The sequence below is a fragment of the Leptosomus discolor genome, chromosome 5, assembly GCF_034619465.1.
Source record: "Leptosomus discolor isolate bLepDis1 chromosome 5, bLepDis1.hap2, whole genome shotgun sequence".
Taxonomy (NCBI): Eukaryota; Metazoa; Chordata; class Aves; order Leptosomiformes; family Leptosomidae; genus Leptosomus; species Leptosomus discolor.
The window spans coordinates 44,193,237-44,212,610 of NC_141395.1; the positions used below are offsets into that span (position 1 = coordinate 44,193,237).

Here is a 19,374-nt window from a genome sequence, read left to right on the forward strand (position 1 = left end):
CCACACAGCTGCTCACTCACTCCCCCCTGGTGGGATGGGGGAGAGAATCAAAAGGGTAAAAGTGAGAAAACTCGTGGGCTGAGATAAAGACAATTTAATAGGTAAAGCAAAAGCTGCAGGCACAAGCAAAGCGAAACAAGGAATTCATTCACCACTTCCCATCAGCCAGCAGGTGTTCAGCCATCTCCAGGACAGCAGGGCTCCATCACGTCTAATGGTTACTTGGGAAGACAAATGCTGTCACTCCGAATGTCCCCCTCCTTCCTTCTTCTTCCCCCAGCTTTATATGTTGAGGATGACATCATATAGTTTGAAATATCCCTTTGGTCAGTTGAGGCCATCTGTCCCAGCTGTGTCCCCTCCCAACTCCTTGTTCACCTTCTGCAGCCTCCTCGCTGGTGTGATAGGGTGGGGATCAGAAGAGGCCTTGATACTGTGTAAGTACTGTTCAGCAGTAATGAAAACATCCCTGTGTTATCAACACTGTTTTTCAGCACAAATCCAAACCACATCCCCTTACTAGCTACTATGAAGAAAATTAACGCTATCCCAGTGCCACAATAAGTGTATGTGGCTGAGGGAGGCCATTGATAAATGTACTGTCTCAGACAAATATAAATGTCATCCCGAAATAGTAACATGTATCTCTATTGACTGCTATTAATTATACATGCACTATAACAAGTAAGCACTACAATAAGCAAGCATAGATTAAGTAAGCACTATAATTCATTACTGCAATTCTCACCAAGAAGGTGGCCCTGCTTGGGCAGGAGAGAGGTCCAGGCCCGTTGACCTGTTTGGTAGTTGGAGTTCTCACCCTCAAAATGGAGGATTTAAAATGTGAGATTTACACTCCTGGCAAGGTGGGACTGAGTCAATTATCGTGTCATGATGGCTCTTAAGGCTTGTTGTGCAGTTGATGAGAAAAGAAAGCCAGGAGAGGGTGGGGGTGGTGGAGAACAAAGCTGTTCTGTACAGAGGTGGGGGTCTTGCTGGCTTTACTGAAGAAACGTAGGGCTGTGAGGCCTCTGCCTCATCCCAGGCGTCACTCAGTTGACTCAAATAGATCTCCAGTGCCACATTTGTCCTGTTCTTTTCAAGATAAGCAAGCTGCTCAACCCTTGCCTTTGTTCAGCTCCATTCATACCTGTTGTTCAGGTCCGGTGCTTGTCAGTGCTTAGTTCAGGCTGTGCTCTTGCTGAAGTCAACACCCCCCACCCCCCCCTGCCCCTGCTACTCTCTGCTGACTCATGGTGACTTTGTATTTGACACCAACAAGCCCAGTGTCCAACACCCAGACAAAACCGGCACAGCTGGTAAAGCTATGGGGACAACTAAATGTGTGCCTCACTGCGCATAGGACACAATTATGGGAGGTGTTTTGATTAAAAGAATTGGGCGGGGGGTGGGGTAGAGCCTGTACTCTGGACTCTATCCTAAATAGCTACTGTTGCTCCATTAAATCTTCTGTAGGTGGATAAAGACTAAACTCAGGCAGGTCTAAAATCAGGCCTCAGAAGTCACTTTATCTTAATTTCTCCCTAAAGAGTGACACAAACACAGATCCTTTAAAAGGAAAAGTGGGAAATAAGTATGCAGCCACCATATAGCCACGGTTACCTTCCAGGTTTTTCACAGCCTAAGTTGAAACTGAGGCCATGGGCACTTCACTATGATATTAGAAGGCACTGGATCTCCCCACTACACATGTATTCAGGTTGGCCTCCAAAGATGGTCAACATATGAGAAGAGAGATGATACTTTCCTGGGTGTCATCTCCACAGGCAGAACTGATGCTGCTAAGAAGACATAAGAATAGAAAACCGAATCTTGGCTATCTAGAGCCACTCAGAAATACCCTTACAGTGGTTCATTTGCACATGGACACTCATGCTATAACTGAAATTGAGCAGTCGAGTTTGAGCTGATTATGGTATTGAAGTTATGGAAGAAACACTTGAAAGTTATTCTGCTATATGTCTATAGCACAGCCAAGGGAAAGCTTGATTACTAGTAAAAAGGAGTGTGAAAAGAGAAGGAAGGGAATTGAATCTGTTCAGTTTCTATCAGAGCTGTGAGCTGGAGCCATGCAGAGCTCACTGATTATCACTATCCATCTTTTTCTCTGGTAACATAGAGTTTCTAAAATCAGTTAAAAATGGCTGCACTTAGAAAGCCTTGTCTTTGAAAAGAGTTTTGTTTTTAAAAATATTCTCTAAGAACATGGTTTTGGCTTAATAGTCAAGGCCTGGTTAAAACCAGCAAAAAAGTGTAGTGTTGTGTCTGTGGGCAAATGTGTTTGAATTTGCGAACTTGCCCATATTTTAATTTGGATGATTGCTTCATAGTTTGAGTTACACTCTGCAAATGCTGGAGGAGCCAAGATAATACATTATAAGATGCAGATGTCAGTGGTTTAACCGAAGCAGCAGAGTCTCCTGGTCATATTGCCCATAAGCATGCAAAGGTAGGCCAAGATGGAGTTCACAAACACCAATCAAACAAATGGCTACTGCAAATGTAAGCAAGTGAGAAGACATCAAAAACCTCATAAATTAGAAAAGAAGTATTTAAAAAAAGAAAATAATTGTTTACCTTGAAAAACATTCATCTTTTTTGCTTCCAGGAGGAAAAATTGGTGGTGAGTCAGATCAGGCATTTCCTTGATGCAACCTCATTTCTCTACAGAGAGCAAAGGCCTGATTTCCAGCTCAGACTAAAGTGGAATGTTTCCTTTGTTTGCATTTCCAAGCCTTCCTCTAAACATTTTTTTCTTCTGCCAGGTCCACTGCTTCCTACTTTTTCTCTCTACTTGATGTTTCCAACTGTTTCTCTTTTGCAGATCACAGGTGGCTTCTGCTTCCGGAAGCATACAGATATTTCCATCTAAAGGTACCCTCCTGCCCAGTTTCCCCAGTTTCAGTTTCTGGGTGAGCTGTGTTTTGGGCTATGGCTTCGTTTCCTTCCCCTTACTCCAGGTAGAGCATCACTGATCCTACATTTGTAGGAGAACCTGTAAAGGTCAGTAACCAGTTGCATCAGCTTCAAAGACATATCGTCCCAACATCCGTTATGCTTTTGTAATATATTCACAAATACTAAATGGTGATATATGTATTTAACAGGCCCCTGTAAATTTCAAACTTGTATGTATTCAGAATACGAATTATCGTATTTCCTTCCTTATTTTGGAAAAGGTTCCATGTAACTGAAAAACAAGTCTTTCCTATTGGTTTTTGTGGTAACGTACAGAATTCTGTATCGCCTCAGACACAAGTCTATATTACATGGCATAGGCTGGTTGAAAACATAATGACAGCATGATCATTTTCTATTGAATTCTTTATTCATTTCTGTTACACCTAATTACATTTCTGTGATACTATATTGGAGTTATCCCTAGAATTCCATGCATTTTTCCTAGGTAAATAATGATTAGCTTTTAAAAAAGTAAAAGAAATACCTAATTAGTGGTACCAAATTCCTGATGAATTTTGTGCTTCTTGAGCTTCTTTCAAAATTAAAGTTTACTTCTACTTGCATTTAGATTTCTAACCCAGTGCTTGCACTTTAGAGGGGAATAAAAACTAGTTTGCTTAAAGAATATGTTTATATAAGGTTACTTTTTTAAATATCCCTATCAATCATTTAATTGTCTAAAACTTTAAGTTATATTTTTCATTATATATATATTTTAAAAAAAAGTTGGCCTTCATCCAGTATATCGCTTAAGCACATGCTTAGCCTGAGAAGCCTGGACGGTCTCATGGAACTCAAACTGAGAGTACTTCAGTTCAATGTCATAGTGAGGAGCATCTGCTGGAAATTTTGCACGTGTAACAAATACTATTTCAGCTCTGAAGACAACACCAAGGACTCGAGCCTGTAAGTCTTTCACATTTAGAACTCCTACCAAAGTCAGGGGAAATCTTCATGAAGCAGAAAAGTGTAATAGTGTAATTATTCATCTGCTGGAAGATGGCATATTATTGTATCACCTATTAAAATAAAATTGATACCTTTACAAGTTTCTGTCTCAACAACTTTGAAAGCAGTAAAATATGTACTGGAAATGTTAAGTATTTTTTTCTTTCCTGAATCTTAAAATTTTGTCCTTAAAAGTTTACAGAAAGTCAAATAAATATTAATGATGGTATCCATCTACCCACAGAGTGTTTTTGTAAGCAAAACCTCAGGGAATGATGTTAGTGACAAACTACTAAATAAAATTCAAATGTCTTAATTCACTTTTATTTTAAAAAGAATTCTAACTGAAAGTAAACCAAAGCATTTTACATTGTAATTTATGGCAAAGCAAAACATTGAGTTTCAAGTGAGCTGTTTGTCTTCTGGAATGATCTGGAGAAAAGACACTCTGAATGTACACCCAGAAGATGTGAATAACTCTGGTACCTCTCACTCATTCACTGTTTAACAATTAGTGGTAGTTATTGCAGACAGGAAAATGAGGAATTCTATTTGAAGTGTTTGCAATACAAACTTTTCCCTTTCCTGATTAATATTCCTACTCTAGATGAGAGCAAATGGAGTGAGGTTGCAATTGGGTCACTCATGATCTGGTACAAATGAGTGTGTCTCTCTCTTGTCTCCAGTACAGCTATGCCAGGTTACATCAGCTGGTATCATCATACTGGCTATGACAAATGGCCTATTCTTTTTTTTTTAGGTAGTACTTGGCATCAAAGGCAGTGGCGTAAGCAAAAGATCCGTGCAGAAGTTGGTTAGAGAATAATTTGTGTAAAGGCTGAGTCTCCTTCCATTTCCAAGGGAAATTTTGCTTCTGCTTGGAAAAACAAGAAGGTGTAGTCATTCCCAAACACCTGATTTTACTGTAATATTTAGTACTGTAACTACAGACATATTATGAATCTTAATATTTCTCCCCATACACATTTATAAATCTTGCTTATGTATAATACTTGATAATTATTTTCAGAAATGTCTGATCCTGCAAAACACTTGACACTTAGCCTTCATCTTGAAAGGTTTTGCACTCCTATTTAGCTTTGAGCATGCGTGTCTGAAGTGCACCCATATTCTGGCTCCAACATCTTGGCGCAGAGCTACTCCAGCCTTGGGGCTGGGTGCCTCAGCTCCAACTTAAATCTTTGGGTCTGGTCATTTGACATGTTCTAAGTGTTGTACTTTTGAAAGGTGCCAGATCATGGCCCTCAAGGTTGAAGTCTATTGTATTCATGAAATGGCAACAACATGGGCAATAACAATGCAAGATTTATAACACATCTTAGCAAACAGTGCTGCACAGAAGGAGCCATGTCAGCCTTGAGAAGGTGCTTCAACTATTGGGTCATTCTACTCAATCCAAAGAGTCAAGAAAGAGACCAAATTCTTCAGCTTACACTGAGCATTCCACTAATTTATTTGACTTTTTATGTCTAGCTACTGCAGGTAGTGCTTATTTGGACTAAGAGGTAGTAGAGGTTCAGCAAAACATGGCGCTAGATTCAAAACTACCCAAAACAATCAAAACAAATCAAGTGTATTTCCAAAGCCCAGCCTGCACAGTCCTCCCTTGCTGAAAGGCTCCGAGTGCTGCAACTTGGCAGTCAGCAGGTTATTGCACTGAGAGAATTCCAAATTCAAAGACCATCCTGATCTTAAATGTCAACAAGACACCTGCTCTTCCAGTGTCAGGAGGACCCTGATGAACCACAAAGGCTGTATTTAATTATGTACAGATTGCTATATGGGAAGTTTAAATCACCTATGTCAGATTTTTGGTCTAAGCTTATAAAACAGTGAGTGCTTAGTCTGCCAAAGCATGCAGGAAACCTGGCTTTTAAAACAAGTTACTGGTAATACTCAGCAGCAACGTACCCAGCGTGTTGTCCTCCCTGTGACAAGAAGGGTATTGATCCCCAACATCTCCACTGTCTCAGACAGCCTCTGTTTTTGATGTATGGCATTTTGAAAAGTAGTAACTAACACTAGAACAAAAGCAGATAGTTGATTTCCTCTGATGATCCTTTCTGACATCTCTCAGAGGATGGAAACGCCTGTGGACAGAGGATTATTAATAAAGTGCTGCATGCAGAAGACTTAGCCTTTTGTGCCAATATGCATACAGAACCCATGTCCCCTTAGGTTCTACCTGACTTCTGTTAATCAAGTTTATCTGATACCCGAATAATTCTTACAGCCTTTTCTGGCCCTATGCATTATATTGTTTTATTGAAAGCAAACAGTAAACTCAAGCTATGGCTTGGGATGCTCAAGTTGGTCCTTAGGAAACAATTCATCACCAGGAGAGTACTGTAGCAGTGGTAGAGGTTACCCAGAGAAATCAGGGGTTAGCCTAACCTTGGAGCCTACCCCTGGCTGGAAAAAGTCACACCTGACCTGATCTTGAGTTGATGATAGTCCTATTTTAAGTGAGATGCCACACTAGAAAATGTCTATAAATTCCTTCCAACCAACATGAAATATTTGCCCTTTTTGCTGCGTCTTAGGATTACTGACATTAACATTCTGCTTTGAAAAAGAAAAGTAATTGTTACACCTGGATATTTAAACTGAACAGAAGTTCTTTTCAGTAGCGACTAACAAAAAAGGAGAATTAATATAGATTTTAATACTGTTATATTAAAATGAAAATATATGTGGCCTGAGAGAGCTACAATGGGAATGTCTCCCTTCTCACCAGCCCTCAGAGGTTTGCACATATGGTAGCCCACTTTGCATTACTTAGAAACTTTATAACAATGTTCACAAAAAGTGATCTGTGTTTTGGGACAGTAATTAATTTTTTAGAAACTTTCTTTTTGTTGACTGCTAGAGACGGGCTGAAGCCAGTTCTGTCTGAAATGAAACCAAAAGCCTCATGAGCAGATGGTCTAGCATGTTCAGCAAAAGTGCTATCAGGAAATGTGATGATGTATTCTTCACTAATGAAGAACCTCGAGGACAATCCTCTCTGTTTATCTTGAATATCTGAGTGTATACCATTCCTTTATTCTCACAGACACTGCTGCAAATGAGAATTTACAAGTAGGAATAGCACTAAGATTTGAAAGTCACACCATATTTATATTTTTTTTTATATTAGCAACATTAGATTTAGGGTTTTTTTGTGGTTTTGTTTTTCTAATATCTAGCAGCACAAATACTTCTAAGGGTTAACTTGTCTATACATATACATATATGAACTGGAATAAATCTGTATCTGTAAATTGAAACCACACTAAATGAACGTTTTGATATCACTTTCAGTTTCCTTAACATAGGTTACCTCATCTGATTTTTCTCCCAATTTATCCTCTAAAGGGATGGGGAGGAAGAAAAGGAGCCATGCTTCCTATATGCTTTCAGTCAGTTTCAAGGTTACAGCTGTATTCTCCATCCACTGCTTTCCTCTGGTTAATGTCATGTTTGCGTGGCTTCCACTGCCAGACTCTCAGCTTGCCTCCTGTCACATTATTACCTGCCATTTCAACATAGTCTATTATGGTCAAGATCAGGATGTGTTTTAATGTGCAAAGATGAATATGTAGGTGTCTACAGATAAGGTAGGTGGTTAAACACCCATTATGATCAATGGAGACAGTTGCCCTCAAATAGACAGGCATTACCATCATTAGCTCTGGGCTCCATTCAGCGTAGCCTTCCAGTGAACACCGAGAGGAGCTGGACACCTAAAGCAGATGCAAATAACTACAAAAGAAGCCTAAGTTTAAGGTTTCTCAATATGGAGCTGAATCCCACCCTGACTGATTGCCCGCAGTACTCTCTCCCAAAAATTCCCTCTCAGTTTTTTCCTGTCTTCATTTCTGTTGTTCTTCTGCTCCTGAATGTCTTCTTTAATTCCTTGTTTTGTTGTTTCATCTCATCATTTGTTCTGGAACAATACGTTCGAAATCTGCTCTTTAATGGCAACCTTTGTTCATACCTGGTTTAACTACTGCTCCAAGAGTGTGGCTTCCTCCTTCTGACATTAAATTTGACACAAATCATGTATCCTCTCACCTCAGTTTCATATTTATATACAAACATGTTTGTTTGTTTGTTTTTTCTGGGGGAGGGAGATTCATTATTAAATTTAGGTTCTGTTACAGAAAAGTTAATTTGTAATGACTGGTTAGTGTTTTAGCTATGCATTTCTACAGTCTTGTTAACATGCCTGATCCTCAGGTATGCTATTTTTTAAAAGTCTTTAAAATCCATGGGAGCTGTGGAAGTGTAATCCACCTCCTGATTTTGTGAAAGGTTTTCTCCACGGTGGTTTGTGACTGTGTCTATATGAACAGCATGGCAACAATAAAGCAGCCAAATAGTAGAGCATGTGTGCAATGCACAAATTATGACAACAAATATGAGAACAACTATGAGCAAATATGAGAAGACTAGCTCACATACAACAAAACTACAGGCTATATTCTGAGCTTCATTGCACTAGCTTAAATATGGAGTGATTTCATTTACTTTACTCCAGCCTGAGATCACGATCTTCCTGTATAATCAATACAGTGGGCATATTGACCTAAACCTTCTGGAAATAAATAAATACTGTCAGGAACAGTCCTCTTGCAGGTAAACAGACAAAAATACCTGACTTTAAACAGACTTTTAAAAACCACATCTCTTATGAAATCTCTTGGGAGCAGGAGTTCTTTCAGTCTCTCAGGGCATAGCAAACAAAGCAAGGTAAGTTATCTTGACATGATGTCCTCAAGCAGTAGATCTTTTGGGGAATGAACAAAGTGCTCTATAGAGCCAGCCTGGTTTATCAGAGTCATCTGTATCCTTGAAAAGTACAGCTGGGGTTAGGGAAGCTGCAGAGAACACTTCTGTTACACTGACGTGCTTCTCCGAGCAAAGGAATCATTATGTCTTCAGTTTCAGGGTAAGTATTTTTAGTGTTCCTTCCTCCTAAGGGTGGTTTCTATCATAACCTATTGATTTGCATGGAGTTTATTGTGAGATATAGAGGGTTTTATTTCTTTTTTTTTCTTAAAAAAGAGAGAAACATACTTGAAAGAATTTCATGCTTTTCAAGAACTTTCCTTAATACAGTAGCCCTGTATGAATTATTTCCAACAATCTAAACTTTGAAAAGGGAATCTTTATTGTATTAAATAGTTACTATGTTACTATGCATTAAATATACACATATGTAGGTATACAAATCGCGGAAAAGATTTCTTTCCTCTGTTTTGGGCATCTCAAATAATTTGTCGGCACTTTGGGAGTCATACGACTTTATGAGAACAATACCTAGCTGACCAGTCTGCCAGGAGAAATAAGTCTGTATTGCAAAAAAGCAACAAAGATGTTTTGTTTTTCTCCTGGAGTTCTGATTCCTCATTAAATAGTAAGTATTAGGACTGTAGTTTCAGAAGTCATTTCTGTAGCTGGTCACTAGAGGAGAGTGATCACACCTATATGACATCAGAAGCCATGAGGAGGAGCGGGGTGCTCACTCCTGAATGCCAAGTGAGTGGGCAGCGCTGCCTGGGCAGGAGCTGCTTGCCATTGATGGCTGTTCCTGCCCCTCGGGGTGCTGGGAGGGAGAGAGCATGAGTGGAGTGGTTTGTGGCCCTTTCCATGCAACACAGATCACAGATTATTTTCACCTAGGATTAAGTCCTCTTGAGCTACACATTGGACTTCCCCATCCTTCTGTGTTACCCACCAAATGCACCCAGGTCCTTGAGTGAAAACAATCCCACAAATAGGTTACCCCTTTCCTGAGGAAGGAATGACCTAGACTGTTTCCCAACAAGTTCCTTATTACAAGTAAGGGGATCTTATCTCCTTCCACAGTGCACAGGCGTTTTGATTGGGCAGGGCCATGTCAACTGGCAAATCCTCTAGTTTTAACTAGCCAAGTGGCTTCTGCTAAATGTGTATCCCAATGCTTGAATGTCCTACCCTCCATTGCACTCAGTGTAGTTTTTAGCAGTCTGTTGTGTCATTCAATTTTCATCGAGGCTGGTGTGACACACGCAGTCAATGTCATGCTCCTTGGCCCAGGTGTTTTTGAGGTTGTTTTAGAAACAAGTCCTGTTGTCTGATTCAATTCTTTCAGGAGTGCTGTGTTGCCATAAAACTTGCCTTTCCAGGCCCAAGATAGTGTTTTGGGCAGCAGCGTGGGTCACGGTGTATGTTTCCAACCATCCCGTAGTCACTTCCACCATTGTAAGCACATGGTGCTTCCCTTGGCAGGTTCGTGGTAGTGTGATATAGTCAATCTACCAGGCTTCCCCATATTGATAGTTCAGCCATTGTCTTCTATACCAAGAAGGCTTTAGCCTCTTAGTTTGTTTGATTATGGCACATGTTTGACATTCATGGATAACCTGTACAATGACATCAATAGTCAAGTCCACCCCTTGATCACGAGCCCATTTGTATGTTGCTACCCTTCCTAAATGTCCTGATCTGTTATGGGCCCATCGAGCTATAAATAGCTCACCCTTATGTTCCCAGTTCAGATCCACATGACCCACTTTCATTCTAGCAGCCTGGTCCACCTGCTCATTGTTTCCATGTTCTTCAGTGGCACAACTCTTGAGTATGTGAGCATCTACATGACGTACTTTTACAACCAGGTTCTCTACCTGAGCAGCAGTATCTTGCCATAATTCACTAGCCCAGATGGGTTTACCTCTGCGCTACGCGTTGGTCTGCTTCAATTGCTGTAGCCACCCCACAGAGCATTTGCCACCATCCATGAATCTGTATAGAGATAAAGAACTGGACATTTTTCTCATTCAGCAATATCTAAAGCCAGCTGGATGGCTTTTCACCTCTGCAAACTGACTTGATCCACCTTGTCCTTCAGCAGTTCCTGCAACTTGTCATGTAGGGCTCCACACAGCAACGTTCCACCTTCAATGTTTACCCACAATATGACGGGATCCATCTGTAAACAGGGCATATTGCTTCTCATTTTCTGGTAATTTAGTATACAGAGGGGCCCCTTCAGCACGAGTCACCTCCTCTGGTGACACTCCAAAGTTTCAGCCCTCGGGCCAGTCCATGATCACTTCCAGGATTCTTGGGCCGTTGGGGTTCAAGCCCGTTGCATTACCAGCACGACCCACTTACTCCACATGGCATCAGTTGCATGATGCCTAGATGTGACTGTGCCTTTGAACATCGAGCTGAGCACAGGCAATCAAGATGCTAAAAGGAGCTGTGTTTCAGTACCAACTACTTCTGAAGGGCTCAAATTCCTTCATACACTGCTAATATTTCTTTTTCAATTAGAGTGTAACAGGCTTCAGATCCCCTGTATCCCTGGCTCCAAAACCCTAGATGTCAACCTTGACTTTCTCCAGGTGCTTTCTGCCAGAAGCTCCAGGTGGGGCCATTACCCCTGGCTGAGGTGTAAAGTACATTTTTCGTATCTTGTCCTGCATGAACTATTTCCCATTTAATTTGCTCAAGGGCTTGCGGCTGCTCAGAGCCCCATTTAAAGTCACTCTTTGAGGTCACTCGATAGAGAGGTCTTATGATCAGACTACAACCTGGAATATGCATTTCCCAAAAACCCACGACACCCAAGAAAACTTGAGTTTCTTTTTTGTTAGTTGATGGAGACCTTGCTGTTGTTTTATTGATGACATCCACGGAGATATGACAATGCCCATCCTGCCATTTTATTCCTAAAAACTGGATTTCCTGTGCAGGTCCTTTGACCTTGCTTTGTTTTATAGTAAAAACGGCTTTCAAAAGAATCTGGATTATTCTTTTTCCCTTCGCAAACACTTTCTCCACTGTGTTGCCCCATACAATTATGTCATCAATATACTGCACGTGTTCAGGATCTTCACCTTGTTCCAGTGCAGTCTATATCAATCCATGAGAAATGGTGGTGCTGCATTTCCAACCCAGGGCAGTCGAGTCCAGGTGTCCTGGATACTCCCTCCATGTGAAAGCAAACTGTGGCCTGAACTCTGCTGCCAGAGGGATTGAGAAAAATGCGTTGATGATATCAATTGTTGCGTACCATTTGGTGGCCTTTGACTCTAGTTCATATTTGAGTTCTAGCATATCTGGCATGGCAGCAGTCAGTGGCAGTGTGACTTCATTCAGTCCTCGATCGTCCACTGTTAGCCTCCACTCTCCATTAAATTTTTGTGCTGGCCATATGGGACTATTAAAGGGTGAATAAGTCTTACTGATCACTCCTTGACTCTCCAGTCACCTGATCAATGTATGGATGGGAACAAGGGAGTCTCAATTGATGCAATCGTGTCACTGGTACACTGTCATGGTAGCAATTGGCACCTGCTGTTCTTTAAACCAAAGCTACCCCACCACACATGGATCCTCTGAGAGACCAGGCAAGTTAGACAGCTGTTTAATTTTCTCCATACTCAAGGCAGCTAAACCAGAAGCCCACCAGTACCTTTTGGGTCTTTGAAGTACCCTCTCCTGAGGTAGTCTATGCCAAGAACACATGGAGCCTCCAGACCAGTCACAACAGGATGCTTTTGCCGCTCATTCCCAGTTAGGCTTACCTCAGCCTCCATAACAGACAGTTCTTGGGATCCTCAGAAACACAGACGGGTTCTGCCCCTTTGCAATCTGATGGTATTAGAGTATACTGTGCACCAGCGTCTGCTAGAGCTTTATACTCCCTTGGGGCTGACATGCTAGGTCACCAAATCCACACAGTCCAGTAAACATGGTTGTCCCTTTCTGCCACCTGGCCAAAGGCAGGGCCCCTCTGTTCCTGGTTGGAGTCTTCATTATTTGATTTTTGTAACTGCAGAACAGAAGTCCCTTCATCAGGGTCAAAAGTATTATCAACCCTTCTACTCTGCCCAACAGACACTGGAGCAGTAATTTTCCTGGATGGATGTTTTTTGGATGTTGTTTTTCCTTGCAGTTCCAGTACCTGAGCTTCTAGTCTCTAGGTAGGTTGACCATCCCACTTCCTCATGTGCTCCCCTGGTCATGCAGGAAGAACCACAGGATTACATGTTGTGTGCACCACCCTTGAACAGTAAAAGGTTGACTCTTAATAGCTGAGGCCTTGGTTGGAATGCGTGAGTAAGACCTACCCTTCTCAGCTTCCTTGGATATTTTTTGGATCAGTCAGTCCACAGCTGAGACACAGGCCCACATGGAGCAAGCGAGATTATTTTCATATTCTTGGAGCTTTCTGGCCAGTCCATCTATAGTTGGTGCCTCCACGTTTGTCCAGGGTGTGGGTGTATGATGTCAGTGCATTTTTTACAAACTTCCACTGCATGGATGTAAGAGTTGGTCCGAAAACCAGCATTGTCTCAACCTTGTCATCAGGGATATGGACAATAAGGTACCCCAAGAGTTAGGGTAACATCTTGACATGAATGTGCAACAGCCTGCCTGAGACTCAGTTGCTGATCCTGAGAATGGAATGCTAGGCTTGTAAGGTCATTATGCCCTGGACAAAGCAAGGACAAGAGCTGAGCAACTTGCTCATCTGGCAAAAAACAGCAAAAGGATAAGAGTGCTGGTATCTGCTTCTCCCTTCCCTCCAAGAAACCTTGTGAGGGGAGATAAGAGCTGAAACAGGGAGCCTTGTGGAGGCAAGACAGCTCTGTTTTGGCTAAAGAGTGCTGTGCTGCTGTCTGGTATCAGAGATGAGCCTGAGCTGACCAGGTGGACCGCATACCTGCTGACAAGCAAGACTGATCAGCATCGATGTAGCCAAGAAAAGGTGGAGATACAGAGGAGGAGCAAGGTGTGTTACTTGGCATAAAAGATGGGTCCTCAGCAACCGAAATTTGGAAGCTTTCCCCACCAAGGATCACGATGATTGTTAGAACCAGCGGGACGCTGCCTGGACCTGGGACCATAGGGACGCCTTGATCCCGTGGTGGTAGCTATCAATCTCTTTCCTCTTTTCACTTTAGTTTTGCCTTTCATTTCACCCTCTTTACCTATTGCACACTGCTTTATGGGAGAACAATAAAGTTTCACTGTTTAATTGATGCAAACCCCTTTGGTGTGGTCACCTTAATTTTGCACTTTGAGATCACAGCAAATGAACCATCATGAGTCCACTGAGTGGAGCATGACAATGGACTACACGCACCAGATTTCATCTGGGTTTTTGGATGCTTGGTTGTCATCCAGGTTGTTGTAGATCACCTCCAACATGGCTAATTCCCTCAGATACTGATTATCTCCCTCAGTGTTGGCCCATTTGCTTCAGGAATTTGCAAGTTCTTCCTTGAAGGGATACCTGCCCTTCACACTTGACAGGAGTCGCCCAAAGACAAAAAAGGGCAAAGGCAGGCCTTTTTTCCAATCCCTCTGTCAATGGCCTTATCTTTAGCAAGGGATCCTAGATGCTGTGCTTCCCTACCCTCCAATTCCTGACTACTGGCTCCAATATCCCAGCATCGAAGTAACCAGCTGAGAATTAGTTCACCTGGTTAATGGCTAATACCTTTTCACATATCTCGCAACTCACTTAGGGATACGGACTGGGTAGTTTTGGTTTCTTCCTCCTCCTGTTCTTGTGACTGCTGTGCTGCAGAACAAGCTGCCTCTTCTGGTTCTTTCTCCTGCTCCCTCTTTGGAGAAGCTTCTTCATCCCTTTCTAATTGATCCGACTTCCACTTCCATTGTTTCTTTTTAGTTGTAGGGGCAACTGATACAGTGTCTGCTTCAGCCATCGTGTCTGTTGGTGTGTTTTCCCTCTCTTCCCCCTGAGAGTGCTGCCTAATATCGAGCAGTGCTTGGTAGATGCTGGCCAGGGCCCAGCACAGTACAGTAAGTTGTGCCGCTTTGGAATAACCATGGCATTTTTTTGTTTTTTTCAAGCATTCTGTCACTTCGTCTAGATCCTATAGTTGTTCAGGAGTGAAGTTCCAGACCACTGGAGATGAGAAGTTCTCTAGATACCTGCCCATATTCTCCCACACGCTGTGCCACCCATGACCATACTGTCATGGAGCCTGGGTCATATTCCTAAGTTGCTTATTAGCACTAGACAAAACTGAAGCAATATTCCTAAGAAATACAAAGTATTTTGACTACCCGAGGATGTTCAAGATACTAAGAAGCTATTGTAACAAGGGAGAAAACATGACAGAAGAAGGTGTCGAAAGTGCATTCTGTATTTCCTCCACAAAAGACCTCTCAGAGGAAGAAGTATAATTGTTAATTGTCTCCATGAGATGGTACTGGCATTACAGTAATAGCTTCAGTACAGAGGCCAAATACCAGATTAAGCTCAAGGTCAGTGTTTTAATAACAAACCTCCCAGGCAAAACATCACTAATCACTACAGAGCACAGCAAACTGCGACAGCCAACACCAATCTTTAACATGTACAGCAAAAAAAAAGAGCATGGCACAGATCAGACAAACTAATATCAAGAACAGATGAATCAATATAGTGACCCGCAACTGTTAACAGATATAAATCCCTTCTAATACACTCTGGTCAATCTGTTATTATCTCAAACCCTTCAAGACCCACATTGGGCACTAAAAAAGGGCTGTCAAGGTTTAACGCCAGCCAGCAGCTAAGCACTACACAGCCGCTCGATCACTCCTGCCCCCAGCAGGATGGGGGAAAGAGAATTGGAAGGGTAAAAGTGAGGAAACTTGTGAGTTGAGATAAAAACAGTTTAAAAGTTTAATAATAATAATAATAATAATAATAATAATAATAAATTATAAATAATAATAAATTATGATAAATAATAAGAAATTGTAATGAAAAGGAAAATAACAAAGAGAGAGAAATAAAACCCAGGAAAAGACAAGTGACGCAAGTGAAAAGAATTGCTCACCACCAGCCAATGGATGTCTAGCTAGTCCCTGAGCAGTGGCTCCCTGTCCAACTTTTCCTACAGCTTTACATGCTGAGCATGACATCATATGGTCTGGAATATCCCTTTGGTCAGTTGAGGTCAGCTGTCCCAACTGTGTCCCCTCCCAGCTTCTTGTGCACCCCCAGCCTGCTTGCTGGTGGTGTAAGAAGGCGGCCTTGGCTCTGTATAAGCACTGCTTGACAGTAGCAAAAACATCCCTGGGTTATCAATGCTGTTTCCACCAAATCCAAATCATAGCCCCATACTAGCTGCTGTGAAGAAAATTAACCCTATTCCAGCCAAAACCAGCATAGTTACTTTTGACAGATGTGGTATAGTTGTATTTATTTTTAATCTTGGCCATGCGGAGCCATAGTGGAATGGTGTTTCAGACATTCTATCAATCCAGGACTACTAAAGATGGTGGAAATAAATGTCACATCCACAAAACCATACAGAAATGGATTTTTCTTTCAAGCTTTTCCAACCAGAGAAGGTCAAAAAGAGTATTTCTCAAATGTATCAGCTAAAATTCTTGGAAGCGCTGACAAGACTGTGCTAAGTAATAGGAAGCAGGAAAAACTCTTGCAGTCCTGTGGTGAGTCAGGAGGATTTTGAGGGGTGGGTGTTCTTGGTTCAGATGAGGGTACTATTATTTGTACTTCCTGCTGTAATCTGTGTTTACAAGTAGCACATTAGTTCAATTTTGCACCAAAGCTCCCCAAACTTGATTTATTTTTTTTTTTTAGATCGTATTTGTAGAAACTAAACTAACAATGTACAGACTGGAGAGTGGATGGCTTATGCTTTTCATTCACACGTGCTGGCAACAGAGGAGTTGCCCTGTTTTCCAGAAAAGGAATGTGAATAGCTAAGGAGAAGAGACATGGTTATCCATGCCCCTGACTGTATTTTCAGGCTCGTGTTTCTGGAAGAAGAAATTCTAAATCTAACATTTCATCTGTTTATTTACAAGAAGAGCCTGGTTTTCTCAGTTGGTTGTTAAACAAAACAGCTGTCTACTACACATCTCTTTACAAAAAATATTAGCAGGTTGTGCAATGAAAGATTAGGGAAGCTTATTTTAAATTGAAATGAGATAATGGGATAATCTCAAACCCAGGATCCTATCCTGAATCTTCATTTTGCTCTGGAAAACAGTGCTGAGCAAGTAATGCTTGGGAACTTCCTACTGTCCTACCTATCGATCTGGACCAGACAGCAGCAGCCTTTGGTCACACCTATTTGAAGCTTGGGGAAACCCGTGATCAGAAGACAAGGCAATGGAAGATTTCTTCCAATTTAGAAAATTATAGCAAATACATTTATTAGCTATTTATGGATTTTCCAAATCACGGTTGAGAGGCCTAACCATGGGATTTGAAAACCATTGACAAGAGGAACATTGCTGTGCAGCTATCTAAGCCACTACACCTCTTTCACCATGGACTGAGGTGAGTTAATTGATCTTTCCTTTGCATGGACTAAGCATGTGTTCACAGATGGTTATTGCCCTTCAGCTGATGTGAGATAAATAGCAAAGCTCCAAGAATTTGATGGAATGTTTGAGCCCTGAGTTCTGATTTGAGCCTGGCTTCTACCTGTGTAGCTTCTCAGTGTTCTTCCATTTTCCCACTTTTTCATGGGTGGAAAATAATTTCTTCACCTATGAAGGATGTTGTGCTATAAAAATACTTGCAAGGTGATTTGAAGATGTAATTCACTGTGCCATAAGTTAATGACCCAAAACCCATTAGAACTAAGACCTATCTGGATGCCTTCTTTTGGATAGTTGACTTGTGACACCTTAAAAAAGCCCTAGTCCTCAGAAAGCTCTCAGCAGCTGTTCTCTGAAGATCAGAGCCACTGAAGACAGTCTCAATACCAGTTGTGTTCAAAGTGAATCTGATAGAGCTTACTTGAGGCAATGAGAAGCAGTGACTTTCCAAAAAAAGAAAAAAAAAAAAAAAAAAGAGATAAACTCTCTTCTTCAGTTGAGCTCTGTGGGGTCCTTGCCTAAGATCTGGACTTTTTGAAACAAGGAGATGTATAATCAAACTGGAATGGCTCTTGCTGTGACAAAGTTTCTGGCTGTGTAGGATTTCTGTATCATTGTCATGAAAAATTCCCACAACTTCTCATTTCTCAAGGGGAATTCTAGGCACACCAAGTGAAATTTGTTTAAAGGAACATCTGTTTTCTCTCATAAATTGTATGACAACATCTTAATAGAAATACAACCCGCCTGTATGTACTTCTGTGCTTTCATCTATTAATTACAGAGAACATTAAGGTTCCATTTTACTGTGCTTTAAACATCTGGTGCGAAAAGAAGCAGCAAAGAGGAAGGAAGTGTGACTATGTTATTAGACTCAGCAGTCCCAAAATACTGATCAGCACTCATTATTGTCTGTTGCTTCCATATGAAGTTAGGCTTTAATGTGCAACCCACTGACTATACATATATATGTTATCAAATCTACATTTAAAATAAATATATAATCATATACTATTTTATCCTGTTGTGCAGTATTCTTTAATAATCCTGATTTATGGTAGTTAACAAAAGTATCACATCTAAATTCAGCCATCTTTTATAACCAGCTTGGTAACACCCCCAAATTTAACTCTAGTGTCCCTGGAATACCTGCAAGACTTTCTTAGAATCCAGTACTACACCAGGAAAAGCATTGCAGTCAAGCTTTTAGTTTAGTCCTGTGGTTGTCATGTGCTAAATAGCGAACAGAGGCAGAACAATCATCTCTAACATGGTGGGAGTGATCCCTCCTTCACATTTGCCAGTGACTATAGCCATAGCACAGTGTTGAACACCATGCGACATGACTTCCTGGCCACAGCAATACCAGCCAGGTCTAAGTCCAGGACAGAAAAGTAAATGATGGTGAATATCTATAGGTTTCTAAGGGAAGGCTTCCACTTTATTTGAAACTAAAGCAGCTCCAAGTTCCAGCATCTGTTTTTATGATTAAAATTACCCCAAGTAATTTCTTCATTTGCCAAAATTGCACATCCTTAAAATGCTTCCTATTACACTATCACATTTTACTGTTCATTAAACATCTGGTATCAGCAGCCTAAACAACAAAAAAGCATGATTATGCTGTCAGACTTAATAATTCCGAAATATTAACCAGCTCTTACACTATCAGGAATTTTTCATGTGAAATTGGCCCTTGATGTGTATTTTGCACTTATGAGACTTTGCACATACCGGCATAAGATAACAGTGTTCAATCTTTCATGTAACTAACAGAGTTAATTTGCCTAAATGAAATCACTTTATCAGCAATACTCTTGCCCTGCAAAAACCAAGGGATTATCGTAGTTTGTTAAAACATACCAAATTGCGATCTGGAAAATGGGGGTGGGAGGGGCTTCTGTGCAATAATAGGTTAGGAAAGCTATTTAGCCTTAAGCAAACTTGAGAGCTATGGAGGATGAACCATGTGGAAGGAAACCATAAAGCTCCTTGCCTGTTCAGTAACTGAATGACTGCTGCTTAGCTAGCTGTACGCTTCAGTTTGAGACCTTTTGCTCCCATATTTAA

General features: G+C 41.2%; 1 non-coding gene across 1 annotated transcript; it reads left to right on the forward strand.

Annotated features, from left to right (window-relative positions):
• The first annotated feature begins 9,361 nt into the window (after positions 1-9,361).
• On the forward strand, positions 9,362-9,571 carry LOC147415513 (small nucleolar RNA U3). The gene has a single exon (XR_015183523.1). It is a non-coding gene; the product is annotated as a small nucleolar RNA U3 (small nucleolar RNA).
• The last annotated feature ends 9,803 nt before the right edge of the window (positions 9,572-19,374 follow it).